Raw genomic sequence first — 13,737 nt, 5'->3', positions numbered from 1 at the left:
CTTTCTTTCTTTTTTTTTCTTTCTTTCTTTTTCCTTCCACCTTTCTTTCTTTTCTTGTTTATGTATGTTTGACACTTAGAACAAAAGTTATTATTTACAACCAGATATTGATTCCCAACTCACAATCAAAGCTTTTATACTTTGTTTTGGTTTTGGCTTTGGCTGAACTGGGAATTGAACTCAGGCCCTTGCACTAGCCAGGAAGCGCTTATTCTACTGAGCCACCTCCCTGGCCCCTAAAGCTTTTATACTTTAATAAAACCAGTTTAGCAGTTTTACTTTCATAGGCTGTGCTTTGGCTATGATACCTAAAAGCTGATCACCAAATTCAAGCTCACCCAGTTTTCTCCTGTTTTGTTTGAGAAAGTTTACAGTTTTCATTTATGCGTACCATTCATTTTGAGCTATTTTTTGTGACACATCTCTGATTTAATTTATTTCACACACACACACACACATGCACATGCACATGCACACACACATACATGGTCTATCACAATTTGTTACTGAAAATACTACTTTTCTCTTTGAATTTTCTTCGCTTCTTCATCAAAGACCACTTGGCTATATTTCCTTGGTTCGATTTCCAGACCCTCTATCTTGTTCAGCTAATCTATGTATCTAATATTATACTGCGCCGCACTGCCTTGATTAGCTGTATACTCAGTCTTAAAGTCAGGAATATGAGTCCTCTAGCTTTGTTGTTCTTCAGTACTATGTTAATAGTTCTAGGGTCTTTGCCTTTCCATGTAAACATTAGAGTTCATTTGTCAATATCTGTAAAATCTTTTCTGAAATTTTTACTACAATGTTTAAACTATAGATTAGATTAGGAATAATTGGTGTATTTGTTTTATTGGTACAGTGCAGGTATGCATAAAGATCATATTCATTATAAGGAATTTAATCTGTGTATGATATATCTTGATTCCCCCTTTTTTATCCATTGCCATCCCCTCCTTTCAAACTCTCTTTCCATCTCCATTCATAAAGCTTTATTTTATTCTACTTTTCTGACTTTTTTCCTTTCCCTTTCATTGTTTGTCCCACCTCTTTCCCCAGTTCCCTTTACATTTGGGACAGCTTTTGCATACTTCACAATATCTATTATACATTTTTGCTATTATTTGTATTTTCTTATCTTGTCTCTTATTTATGTGTTTCTCAAACCAGAGAAATAATGCTAAAGTTACATATGTGTATCTAGTTTATTTCACTTGTGATTATGATCTCAAGGTCCATCCACTTAGCCTGCAGAGGACAATATCAACATGGTCATCTCAATAGATGGAGAAAAAGCATTTGACAAAGTCCAACACCCAATGATGATAAAAATCCTACAGAAAATTGGACTAGATGGTCTTTATCTCAATATGATAAAAGTCATTTGTGACAAACCAATCGCCAATATCATACTAAAGATCATAAACTGAAAACTTTCATTTTGAATCAGGAATAAGACAAGGATATTTTAATGGTTGATACATTATATCAACCTGACTGAATGACTCATCAAGGAGCAGGGCCCTTACTTTATAAACATCCTGAACCTGTGCAAGAGGAGGGTGTGCAGATGCTGGGGTGCCACATACAGCTACCCTGATTAGTGGAATAGCCTGCTTACTATACAAGTGAGGAAAAGATGCTTGTCCCCACCCCTTTTGCTTTTGCTGCTTTTGCTGTCTTCTGCCTTCTTGAACCATTGCCCCTGCGCCATCCCATCCTGCCTTGGAGCCAGCTGATTACAGACTGAAACCTCCACAAATTGTGAGCTAAATTAACATTCCTTCATTACTTCTGGGTGTTACATATTTTGTCCCAGCAATAAGAGAAGAGTGACCCATCTGGAAACATTGGCCAGAACAGATATGAGAAAGAAATAAAAGGAATAAAGATAGGAAAGGAAGAACATAAATCATTATTATTTGTGGATGACATGATAATCTACAAAAAAAAAAAAAATCCCAAAAACTCCACCAAAAGACTTCTAGATTTAATAATGAGATTCAGTAGTATAGCTGAAAAAAAAAAGCAGAATATCTGAATACAAAGTCAACACTGAAAACTCAGTGACACTCCTGTATACAAACTATGAACTCACTGAGAGAGAAAATAGGGAAATAATACCCTTCACAATAACATAGAATAAAATGAAGTACTTAAGAATCAATCTAACAAAGGGAGCAAAAGACCTCTGTATTAAAAACTACAGTATTCTGGAAAAAAAAATCAAAGAGCATATCAGAAAATGGAAAGACATCCCTTGCTCTGGGATAGGAAGAATCAGCATAGTGAAAACAATGACACTCCCCAAATTGCCATACATATTTAAAGCAAACTCAGTCAAACTGCCATTATCATATTTCACAGAACTAGAGAAAACATTCCTGAAATTCATTTGGAATCAAAAAAGACCAAGAAGAGCCAAAGGAATTCTGGGCAACAAAGTCAAGGTAGGAAACGTCACAATTCCTGACTTGCAATTATACTACAGAGTTACTGTGATAAAAACAGTATGGTATGGGTAAAAGCAAAGCAGACCTGAGGATCAATGGAATAGATTAGAAAATGCAGAAACAACTCTAAGTACACTCAATAAATTATCTTTGGCAAAGAGTATCAGGCACATTAACTGAAATGATGACCTCTTTAATAAATAAATGATGATAGAAAATTGGTTCTTCATATACTGAAGACTAAACTTAGGCCCATGCCTATTACCATGCACTAAATTAAAATCAAACTGGATCAAAACTCTAAATATTAAAACAGAAGTGCTGAATATCGCAGGTGATAGAAAAGATAGAACTCTAGAAGACATAGGCATAGGCAAAGATTTCATGAACAAAACCCCAATCACACAGGTATCATCACAAAAAGTCAACAACTCAGAGTTCATCTTATTAACTTTTTCACAGCAAAAGAAATCACCAACAGAATGAAATGACAATCCACAGGGCTGGAAAAAAATTATACCAGCTGTTCTTCAGACAAGGGACATTTTACTGGAAATGTAAAGTACTGGAAAGCATCACACCCTACAAATTAAAGACCTAAACCAAAAATGAGACTCCACCTCACTCCAGAAAGAATAGTTATTGTCAAGAAAACAATCCATCACAACTGCTGGAAGGGCTGTAGAGAGAAAGCAACACTTGTTCATTGTTAGTGGGAGTGTAGACTGGTGCAACCATTGATGAAATCAGTGTGGAGTTTCCTCAAATAAACTAGGACAAGAGATCCCACTTGACCCAGGTATTCCCCTTTGGTTATCTTTCTGGAAGAATTAATAGCATCATACCACAGCGATGCATGCACACCCACCTTTGAGCACCACTGTTTGTAACAGCTAAATCTTGCAGAACTGATAACAGTATCAAGTCCTCGTATCAATGCATGTGGCATCTCTTAGCATTTATTTAGATTTGTCTTTGATTTTTTCATCAAAGATCTTCATAGCTATCCAAAAATAGGTCATATGCATACTTTATTTGATGTATATCTAACTCTTTTCTCAGTGCAATTGCGAATAGTATTGTTTCTAAACTTCAAATTCCATTTATTTGTTGCTGGTAAATTGGAAAACAGTTGACCTTTATATATTAACTATGATTCATATGATCTTGCTGTAACCACTTATTAGGTTTAAAATATTTGATTCTATTCAATTTGTATTTTTATGTAGAAAATTATGACATCTGTTATCAAAACTTTGGGTTTTTTTTTCAAAATCATAAGCATTTTAGTTCTTTTCTTATCTTATTTCAGCAATGAGGACAGTTAATATGTTATGAAATAGAAAGGATGAGATAGGAAATTCTTGTCTTGTTCTCATACTTAGTAGGAAAGAGTTAAGTTTCTCACCACTAAATATGATATTAACTGTAGGTCTCCTGTACATGTTCTTTATCAAGTTGAGGAAGGTCACTTGTATTCCTGTTTTTTTTTAAGAACTTGTATCATGAATGGAAAGATCTCAATTGTAAAGACTCAAACTTTCAATTTTTTTCATTTCTACATTTTCAGGTTATGCTTACTTATCCATTTTATTTTTATATTCTTGGTTCCTAAAGTGCCATAATTAAGCCATCTGGAGATTTTTATAAGACTTACTAAATAGCTACAATTTTGCCTCCAGGTAAAATAAATTACTGCAGTCGTGTGTAATAATATACAGTAGTTTATTCTAAGTATCTCGGAGATTTGTTTGGGGGAAATAATCAAGATAAAGCTTCTGGTTTTTCACAAACATGACTTTCAGTAAGTGTACACTGTCAATTCACATACAGGTACTTTGACATTGGGTTTGTGAAAGTGGTTTCCAAGATAAAGATTAAAACAGTCTCTAAGAAAAAAAGCAAAGACTTTTCCTTTTCTGAAAAGAATTGCCTGTGATAAATAGCAATCTAATAAGGTGGCTGTAAAACAAAGATCAGAGTTATAACCAGGTTCATTCATGAAGTAGTTGTACAATCTTGGACAAATTAGGTGACTTCTCTGTGCTTCTGTTATCTCATTTCTCAACTGCAATGACAATATCACCCACCACCACCACCACTATGTGGTCCCCACCTACTTTAAAATGCTTGATATGGGATGGGGAGATAGCTCTGTAGTCTAAGCACCTGCCTGGCAAACACAAGGACCTGAGTTCAATCCCTGGTACTGCATACTGTGCTAGCCCCGGAACTGGGCATGGTGGTACACTCCTGTAATCCTAGAGCTGGGGAGGCTGAGACAGGAGGATCACTATTAGTCCGAGCTGGGTAGCAAGACCATGTATAAATTTAAAAAAGAATTTTAAAAAAACAGTTGCCTTTTGTAGTTTTCAAATCCAATAGGAATGGGTAACACTACTATTATCAGAAGTGTAAATTAGGAAGAAAGTGCTGTGAGATCCTTTCATCAGATTTTTGCACTGAAGCTTGATCAATAATATGATATTATTTACTAGGATTTCCACTTTTGCTAAATTCTATTGCTAGACCAAGTCTCTAAAGTTTATAAACCTGTCACCAATTCAAAATCTGACCAGATTACACCAACATTTACTGTTGTGTGAGTTTGTTTTCTTTGGTTAACTTCTTATTTGGTCAGGGGCCAGGGAGATAGCGCAATAGAATAAGCTCTTGCCTGGCAAGCCCAAGGGGCTGAGTTCAATCCCTGGTTCCACCAAAAAAAAAAAAAAAAAAAAAAAAAAAAAAAAAAACTTCTTATCTGGTTAAATGAGCTGAGTAGTCATTTAACAGAGTTGATGGTGGTCAATTTGGATCAGAGGGTCAAAATTGCCTGTCCTTGATGGCATGGGAATAACCAGCTGTGCTCCTACTACTTGTGCAAGGGATTTGACACAGCACAGTCAGTTGCTGTCCTTTCCCATAGTTGACACTGAGCACCAACCATGTACTGGGTAACACATAGGTAGAGATTAAATGTCAGGTCCCTGTCACACACTTTCATGGAGTACAATGCATCAATAAAAGGGATGAGCTATTCCAGTAAACAAACTGAATGAACCTTATGGGAACTATCCTGAACAACAACAACAAAAAAGCCAATATCAAAATAATATCAAAAGAATACACAGTTTGATTTTTTTCTTTTCTTCTTTCTTTCTTTTTTTTTTTTCTTTTGTACTTAGCGCAGAGTTTACACAATCTACAAGGTCTCACTACACAGATTGGACTTGAAGTGATTCTTCTGTTTTCAGCTTCCCAAGCACTGGGATTACCTGCACATGCCACCATGTTCAGTCTCAATCGCCATCTCAGTGCACCCCAGGGGCGAGGCTGGCAAGGCAGGCTGGGGATCGAACCTCTGACCACTGAGTCTGCCTAAGCAGGCACTTTAATCCACTGAGCTATCTGGCTGGCCCATGTTCCTTGATTTTGTTTATGGTACTTTCAAGAAAGAACACATGGAGAATGGATTAGTGTTTGCCAGGTGTTGAGAAAGGGAGTGGATGGTACAGAGGGGATTTTAAACACATCACATGAGACAGTCTTGGGATGATGATATGGTTGATCATGATAGTGGCTATACATGGAGAAACATGGGATAAAAGTGTATAGTATTGTGTATACATACATACATACATACATACATACATACATGGGTGCATGTATAACTGAAAACCTCAATTCACTCTCTGGAGTGTAGCAATGTCAATCTCTTGGGTTTTAGATTTCTATATTGTCTTTTAGTTATGTATGCTCATACTGGAAAAGATGTGAGACTTTTCTGAATGTTTCTTTCTAATCCCTTGTGAATCTATAATTATTTCAAAATTACAAGTGCAGAATATAGAAGGTCCCTGCCGTCCAGAAACTAAAAGAGAGGTACTTTTCCTTTCCCCAGTCAAAATAAAACATCACGGAAATGTCTAAGGTTTCAGACCCCCGTATCCTTTCTGGGACATCAGAGTCTCCTCATGCTCTTTCCAGCATCCAGTACCTGCCAGCTCACCACTGCATGGATCTGAGTTGCCTGTGAAGACAACAAGTCTTTCTAGAATGCTGTTATCCCTCGAAAGCTAACTTTTCCCATGAAAGCTACTAGAGAAAGAAGCAACTATCTTCCGCATCCCTCTTCATAGTCCTTATCTTTACACATCCACACAGCCTACTCAGAGAACGTGTCCCCTGGTACAAACCAGCATGTGGGGTACACCCCAGAGAATCCACAAGTTCCACCATAATACTGGCTGCCTCTGGATGTCAAGAATACTTTTAGAATCTGGAACAATTCGTAGTGTCCAGCAAGGCAAAAGTAAAATACTTCACCAGCACTTAAGTCAAGGAAGCATCCCAAGATGGCAGTACTTGATGGAAGGTAGAAGAGAAACCCTCCAGATGAAAGGAGGCTGGAGAGAATCCCAGGCTAACAGAGCCTATGTTGATCAAAGCGCCTGTGGCTAAGGAAGGAAAGTGACTTATTATTGCAGGCTGGAGAGTGCGGTGCCATAGATGCGCTCTGGGAAACAACTGTAGTAACTTCTACGACGTTACTACAGATCAGGCTTGTACACAAATCTTCAAGCACCTCTTGCACCCACTCTGAGACACCTGGAGCCTGTGTGCTGGGCTTGGCAGAGCCTCTTCCGCTGTGATCAGATGATCGTGAGAAGCTGGGAAGGGGCTGCTTTTTTCCTAGAGTGCTCACAGATTGTCTTTATAGCAGCGTGTGTGCGTGTACATGTGGCCAGCTTCCCCTCTCAGTCTTATTTCTGCTGCAGATCCACCCTTTCATTTGTACACTAGGCAAAATCATGAGTCAAGGGCCAGGAAGATAGCTCAGTAGAATAAGTACTTGCCTGGCAAGCCCAAAGGCCTGAGTTCAATATCCAGTTCTGCCAAAAAATAAAAAATAAAAAATAAATCATGAGTCAGAATAGCCATCAAACATGCTTTTATAAAAGAAATAGACAACTTCAGACAGATGATCTCAGTCTGAACCAACGTTCTCTGTGTCTGTATTTAGGCAAGTGCATTGTATTAAACTTTAGTTTACCTAACTATAAAAATAAGTAAAGGATTGTACAACACAGAATTGTTATTAGAGTAAATAAACATATGATGTGTACTTGAACCTGGCCAAAATCCCCAACTGCTGGATGAGGGATATAGTGAAGGACAAATTAAAAACAATTTTAGTAATCCATAAAAAGGGGGCTAGGAGATCAATGCCTCAGGATAGGCAAAGACAAAAACTCTCAGGCTTGCCATGCTTTTTAATAGCCGAACACCCCACTCCCAGGGGGAGTGGAGGTATTTCATGGAACAGCATAGAAGTAATGGTGGAATGGGCAGGTTTCACATCATAAGAGAAACAAGCTGAGATCCAGCCCCACACCTGGGTGCCAGTGCTCCCTGGATCATCTTCAGCAGACCTCACCCCTGTGAGCACCACTGCATCGTGGGCTATTGAGATCCCAGTTGTGGCCAAAAGAAAAAGCAGGGGATTCCTCAATTCATTTGGCCCGCAAGGCAGGGCAGGGAGAGCCTCGGCCAGATCTCATGTCACTTTATAATGTGTGATTCCTAACATATGTGAAAATGTCTTTCACAGGTCTTACCAGCCAAGAGATATGTTTTTGTTTCAAACTTCTGGCTCTTTTTGAATGGTAATCAGCAACAGATTTGATGATAACAATACGTAATATAACAACCATTGTTAATTTTCTGTTCTTGTTTTGAAATTCTGAACCATTTTTATTGTTCTACATTGCTTTGTTTTTGTCTTTGTTCTTGTTATTTGTTTTTGGGTGTTTTTCCCTCTTTGGAATTAAAAAGAAAAAGAATGGCAGTTCCTTTCCCTTGTTCAAGACGCAAGTGTCACATATTTTCTCTCTTGCCTTTCCTATTAGGAACCCCCCGGAAAAGCAAACTCCTGGTAGGACTGCAGTGTCAGTTATTTCTTTTGGAGGGGAAATAAATAACTACAACAGGAAAACAAATTAAGTCCCAGATGGAAAGGCCATCAGTAAAGACAGCAAACCAAGCCAGCTGTCTCCACAGGCTATTGATGTAGAATCTCTCCAGGGAGACCCTGGAGGCCAGCAAAGGACACACTGGGACAAGTGGAGGTGTTATCCAGGCACCAGCTAGAGGTTGTCCTGGTGGGGCATTGGTGACATTGCTACCTTGCAGGGTACACAGAAAAGTAGTCTCTGAGGGCCTGCATAAGGCCCCAAACATGACAGGCACAGGCAGGCATGTGTTGGCAGGTGCAGGAGAGGCTCTGGCTAATGTTACAGCAAAGAACATAAGCAAAGCACAGGACGAATGGGTCTGAGAAATATCCGGTAGATATGCATGAAAAAAATCAGTATCTTAGTGTGCCCATTTTGATTTTAACAGAAGGAGTACTATGCAATTAGCAGCTCTAATAGAATTTTTAGCACCTTTTTTTAGGGGTGGCTTTTATAAGCTCTTCCAACCACCATGTTACAAGGACACATATTTTTTCCAGCTAAGAGGAAGACAAGCTGCCATCTCTGGTATTCATCTGCATGCATTAACCTGCATCCAAAGCTATTGCTTTTAAAAGAAAAACTTCTGATGGAAATACAAGGAAATCTGATTCGGATCACAAAAGGTGATCCTGTGCAGAGAAGTGAGTCTGAGAACAGTTGTTTCCTGCGGGCATATGTGTCCCTGCATAGATGATAGTCCTGGAGAGACAGCTGAAAGATCACAGGGAAATCAAACAGCTGCAGGGCAGAGCCCAAGGCACATGACCACCTGCACCAGGCAGTAGGCTCTATTACGGGTCTGGAAACAGGAAAGTCCTGGCAATGACTCAATGTCTGTGACACAGATATTGAAATGAATAATTAAGCATATTAATTTGTTTCCTCCACATTACAAAGCTTGGCTTGGCTCATGCCTTCATTTTTGGACTAGAGTTGGTATCACTTAGTAATACTGGCCAGAAAAGAAGATACTGTATCTCTAAGGGACAAATGGCATCTGGTCTTCTGACCTAAAGGAGGAGGAAGCAGTGAGGGCAATGGCTGTTGATGCTGCAGCCCAGGAAAACACGACATTCTCAGTAAAGAAGCCAGAGTCTGCTCCTGTCAGCGCTGTCAAAGCCAACCCTTCAGGACAGTGGCTCTGAGAAATTAGTCAGTTAAGACAACAGAGAAAAGGGTGTGAGAAGCGTTCTGAGGCATCAATCTCTCCTACCACAACTCTGGGTAGTAAGTTCAGAGTGTGGCATACACTTAATGAACTTGGTCTTGTCATGGTAATGTAATTCATTGAAGAACATTTATCCTCCACTCAGTAAAGTGAAAAATGACTTCCATAAAACTAGGAAATCTAGTTTAGACACATTATCTTTATTAAAAAGGCATTTTCAGTAGTAAAATTTGTTACAGATTCACAAAATTAATCTCTTGAATCAATCTCTCCTTATACATCATTATTGGATAAATGGTGGAAAGTTTTAAGGAAAACAAATATGATCTTACACTGTAATTGAAAATAGATGTAATAAAGAACGCAGCTATAAAGTATATTTGTGTTTTCATTGGGCAGCATCAATTTATAATCTATCCAGTTCTAAGCTATGGCCTATTTCAACTGCTGTTGTACTTCTTTGGCTTGTGTGTGTGCTGGTACCCACTGCAGGGGTAAGACAAAGGGAGAAGACCTTACACAAGATCACCGCCTGTTTGTTTTTTCCACCATCACACATATCTCATTATGAATCTGTTAAAGAGATGCACATAGTCAAGTGCCAGGATTTGCAGACGAGATGCTATGGACAGGCTGCTGCATTGCTTTCCACGTCCCAGTATCTGCATGGTACTTTTTGGTCTGCTAAGAGTTGTAGTATGATAGATGCGGACCAGTATTTCATTGTGTGTGTGGTTTTATTTTTGTTTTGTACCGTGGATTGAACTTTGGACCTTATGCTTGTCAGGCAGATGCCCATACCGCTGAGCTATTTCCCTGACCCTCCCATTGTGTTTTAAATTTACATTTATCTAGATTACGCATGTCTTCATTTATTAGATTAATCACATCCTTCAATATCTGGCATATGGCTATGCCACCTTCTGCGTTGTCCAACCACCCCGCTGCTTTCTGTTTCCTGACAGTTCTCAGTCACTTGTGATTCCCTAAGTGGCTAGACTAATGTCTGTCTTGCACTTTTTAAGGAATTTCTATCAGTGTCTCCCGATAACTCTGCATGCAGTTTGAATTGCAGTGTGCTTTGATGGAGATCGATCTACCACCTTTGCTCTTCACAGTTTAAGTTCTTTAGAGAGGAAATTCTTTTCCACCTAAAATTCACCGAAGTATTCTAAAATATCATGGTCTATAATCTATGTATTTTGGGGGCTTTTGTTAGTTTTTTTGGGCTTTGAGGGCAGGGCCAGTGTCTCACTTTATTTCCCAGAATGTGCTTTTACTCTTGGGCCCACATGGTTGTCCGGCGTCAGCCACCCACATAGCCAGGAATACATGCACAAACTCCACTGTCCAGATTTAGGATTTATTTGAACCGGAGAATTTTTCCATATGATATATGGGACGCTAACTTTTCCCATATAAAGAACCAACTCTCTTAGTATTTATGAAGTAATGTGTCTTTATTTTATTGGCTGTGTACCTATTCATAGCATATAACTGTAGCATTGTTAATAAATTTTAAATCTCTAGACTTCATTAATTTAATAACATTATTTAATATTTGTAAGGTGATTTCCATTCTTTGCTTTCTTTTATAAAACTTGTCTTCAATATCTCTGGATTTTTTAATTCTTTGGATAGCTTTTAAAGTTAACTTCTTAAATTTTTCCTTCAAAATCTTAATAGTTCCCCATCCTGCTGTGCTAGCCCTGCCCCCAGGGCATGCTGAGATGGCAATTGAGACTGGGCATGCCTGTAATCCCAGCACTTGGGAGGCTGTAAACAGGAGGATCCCTATGAGTCCTATCTATGCAGTGAGACCTTGTACACCATGTACACCCTGTCTTCGATACCAAAAAAATCTTAGTGAATAGTATTTTAAGTGAATTGACTTTAATAGATCAAATGACATATTAATTTAGGAATCACTGACACTGTTACACCAGGACCACATCTGTAAGCATAGCATTATCATGCTATTTATTCAACGTCCTTTTATACTCTTTGTTATAGTTTTTGTCTAGTTGCCCCCCCCAAACCTCATGCAGTCAAGGGGAGGGGACTTCTAGAGTTTGCGATTAACTCATGATCCACTGGGATTGTGGGAGATCCAAGGCTGGGATTATGAGTTTTAGTACTGCTGGGATTATGGGTGTACTTCCCCTAGCCTGGGGCAGAGAGCCTGAATGCAGTAAAAGAGAGACAGAGAGACAGACTCTGTGTTGCCATTGTTGTTGTTCCACCACCATGAACTGCTGCCCTCTGCCCTGCGCCACTCTGCCTTGGAGCCAGCCAAGTAGGGACTGAAACCTCCAGTTACTGTGAGCTAAATAAACCTTTCCTTCCTTTATTTTGGGTGTCAGGTATTTGTCCCAGCCATGAAAGAAGAGTAACTGAGACACTCTTTAACAGGAAATTATGTTTGATCATGGGCTTATGCATTCTTAGGGTAACTTCCATGTGGATAATATGCAGCTCTCGTTTAATAGCTCTTTTTAAAATATATTTTCTACTTGGCTTCTGCTCACATTAAAAAAATAAGTTCTCTTATATCTACTAAATTTTCTGAAACTCTATGACCAGCTTGGATTATTTGTGGATTCCTTCTTGTGTTTAATGTAAATTTTTGTGTCACCTTAAAATACTGACAAGTCTGTCTTTTCCTCTTCCCTCCTTGCTCCTTCTTTCCTTCTCGCCTTTTACTGTATTGCCAATACCTAGTGTCCTGAACATGGAGGAGGCAGCTGACATTCTTTTTGGGGACTCATTCTATAATATCTCACTAATTATGAGGTTTATTCCAGTTTTTTGGTAGAGATAGTTTTTAGAAAGCTAAGGAAGTTTAGATACCAAAATTATTCCCATTGAGTGTCTTTGTTCTGCTTTAAAGTAACAATGGATACATTCATATAATTTCAGACCATATATTAATGTATTAGATGGCATTCATATATTAGCATTATCAAATCATCCTTGTTTTCCTAGGATTAAAGTAGACTTGATTATGACTCCTATAAAATGTACTACTGGATTTGGCTAGTTGTTATTTGTGACTTGTACATCAATAACCATCAGTGACACTGGTCTGTAATGTGTGTGTGTGTGTATGTATGTGAATATATTTGCATGTGTGTACTATTTTTGTGTTGGGTCTCAGTGTTTTCATGACTAGTGTCATGAAATTAGGCAATTTTAATTATTTTTCTTCTAAAAACTCTTCTATAAGGCTGGGGATATTAGCTCAGCAGCATAAGCACCTACCTGGAAGCTCAAGGTCCCAATTTCAATCCCTGATAGAGAAAAAAAATTAAAAATGTCTTCTATAGGACAGAAATTACTTATTCATTGTATATCTTGTTTAGCTCATTTTTGAAATGGATAGAAGCAGGAAGCTTTGACTTATAGAACTCTGACTGTCTTTTTGAACTAATTGTAGCACTTCATATATTTCTGGAAATATATATGTATGGAAAATATATACGTATGTATGCATTCATTCCATTCAAATTTGTTAGCATATAATGATTGACTATACCCTTTTCATTATTTTCTTCAATGTTTTTATAACTCTGACTAATTCCTTTATTTCATTCTAGATTTTATGTTTTTTCATCTTCCTAAAAAATTTAGTCTTATTGTAGGTTGATTCACCTTCAAGACTACTTTGGTTTTACTTAAGCAAATTTATGGACTACTTTGAAGGGTAGTAAACCATCTCATGTCAACATATGAGAGATACAGTTAAAGCATTTAGAGGAAGCTTTCTACTTTAGGAATTTTTTAGTGCAAAACAAGAAGGTCCAAAAACTCTGAACTGAACATTTCACTCAAAGAAACATTCGAGCACACCCAAAAGAAGTAAGAGGAAGAAAATAACAAAACCAATGGCAAAACTTAATGAGATAGAGAACCACAATGAACAATACTGTAAATGAACCAATTATAATTTTCAAAGTACTTTTATATCTTGAGGAATGACTTTTAACTGTATTTAAATACATATAGTAATAGAAAAACTAGAATTTGTATTTGATTGTCTCTGTTGCTTTGCTTTGCAACAAAGGTCTCACCATATAGGCTGCCCTCAAACTCACAT

The 13,737-nt window shown here is 38.0% G+C and overlaps 1 protein-coding gene across 1 annotated transcript in view; it reads left to right on the top strand.

Moving 5' to 3' along the window:
* The window catches only part of Kcnmb2 (potassium calcium-activated channel subfamily M regulatory beta subunit 2), a 303,871-nt gene that overhangs the window by 109,252 nt on the left and 180,882 nt on the right, over positions 1–13,737 (top strand). The window lies entirely within an intron of this gene.

Source organism: Octodon degus, unplaced genomic scaffold, assembly GCF_000260255.1.
Source record: "Octodon degus isolate 3935 unplaced genomic scaffold, OctDeg1.0 scaffold00110, whole genome shotgun sequence".
Classification (NCBI taxonomy): Eukaryota; Metazoa; Chordata; class Mammalia; order Rodentia; family Octodontidae; genus Octodon; species Octodon degus.
This window is presented reverse-complemented; position numbering and strand designations above follow the sequence as displayed.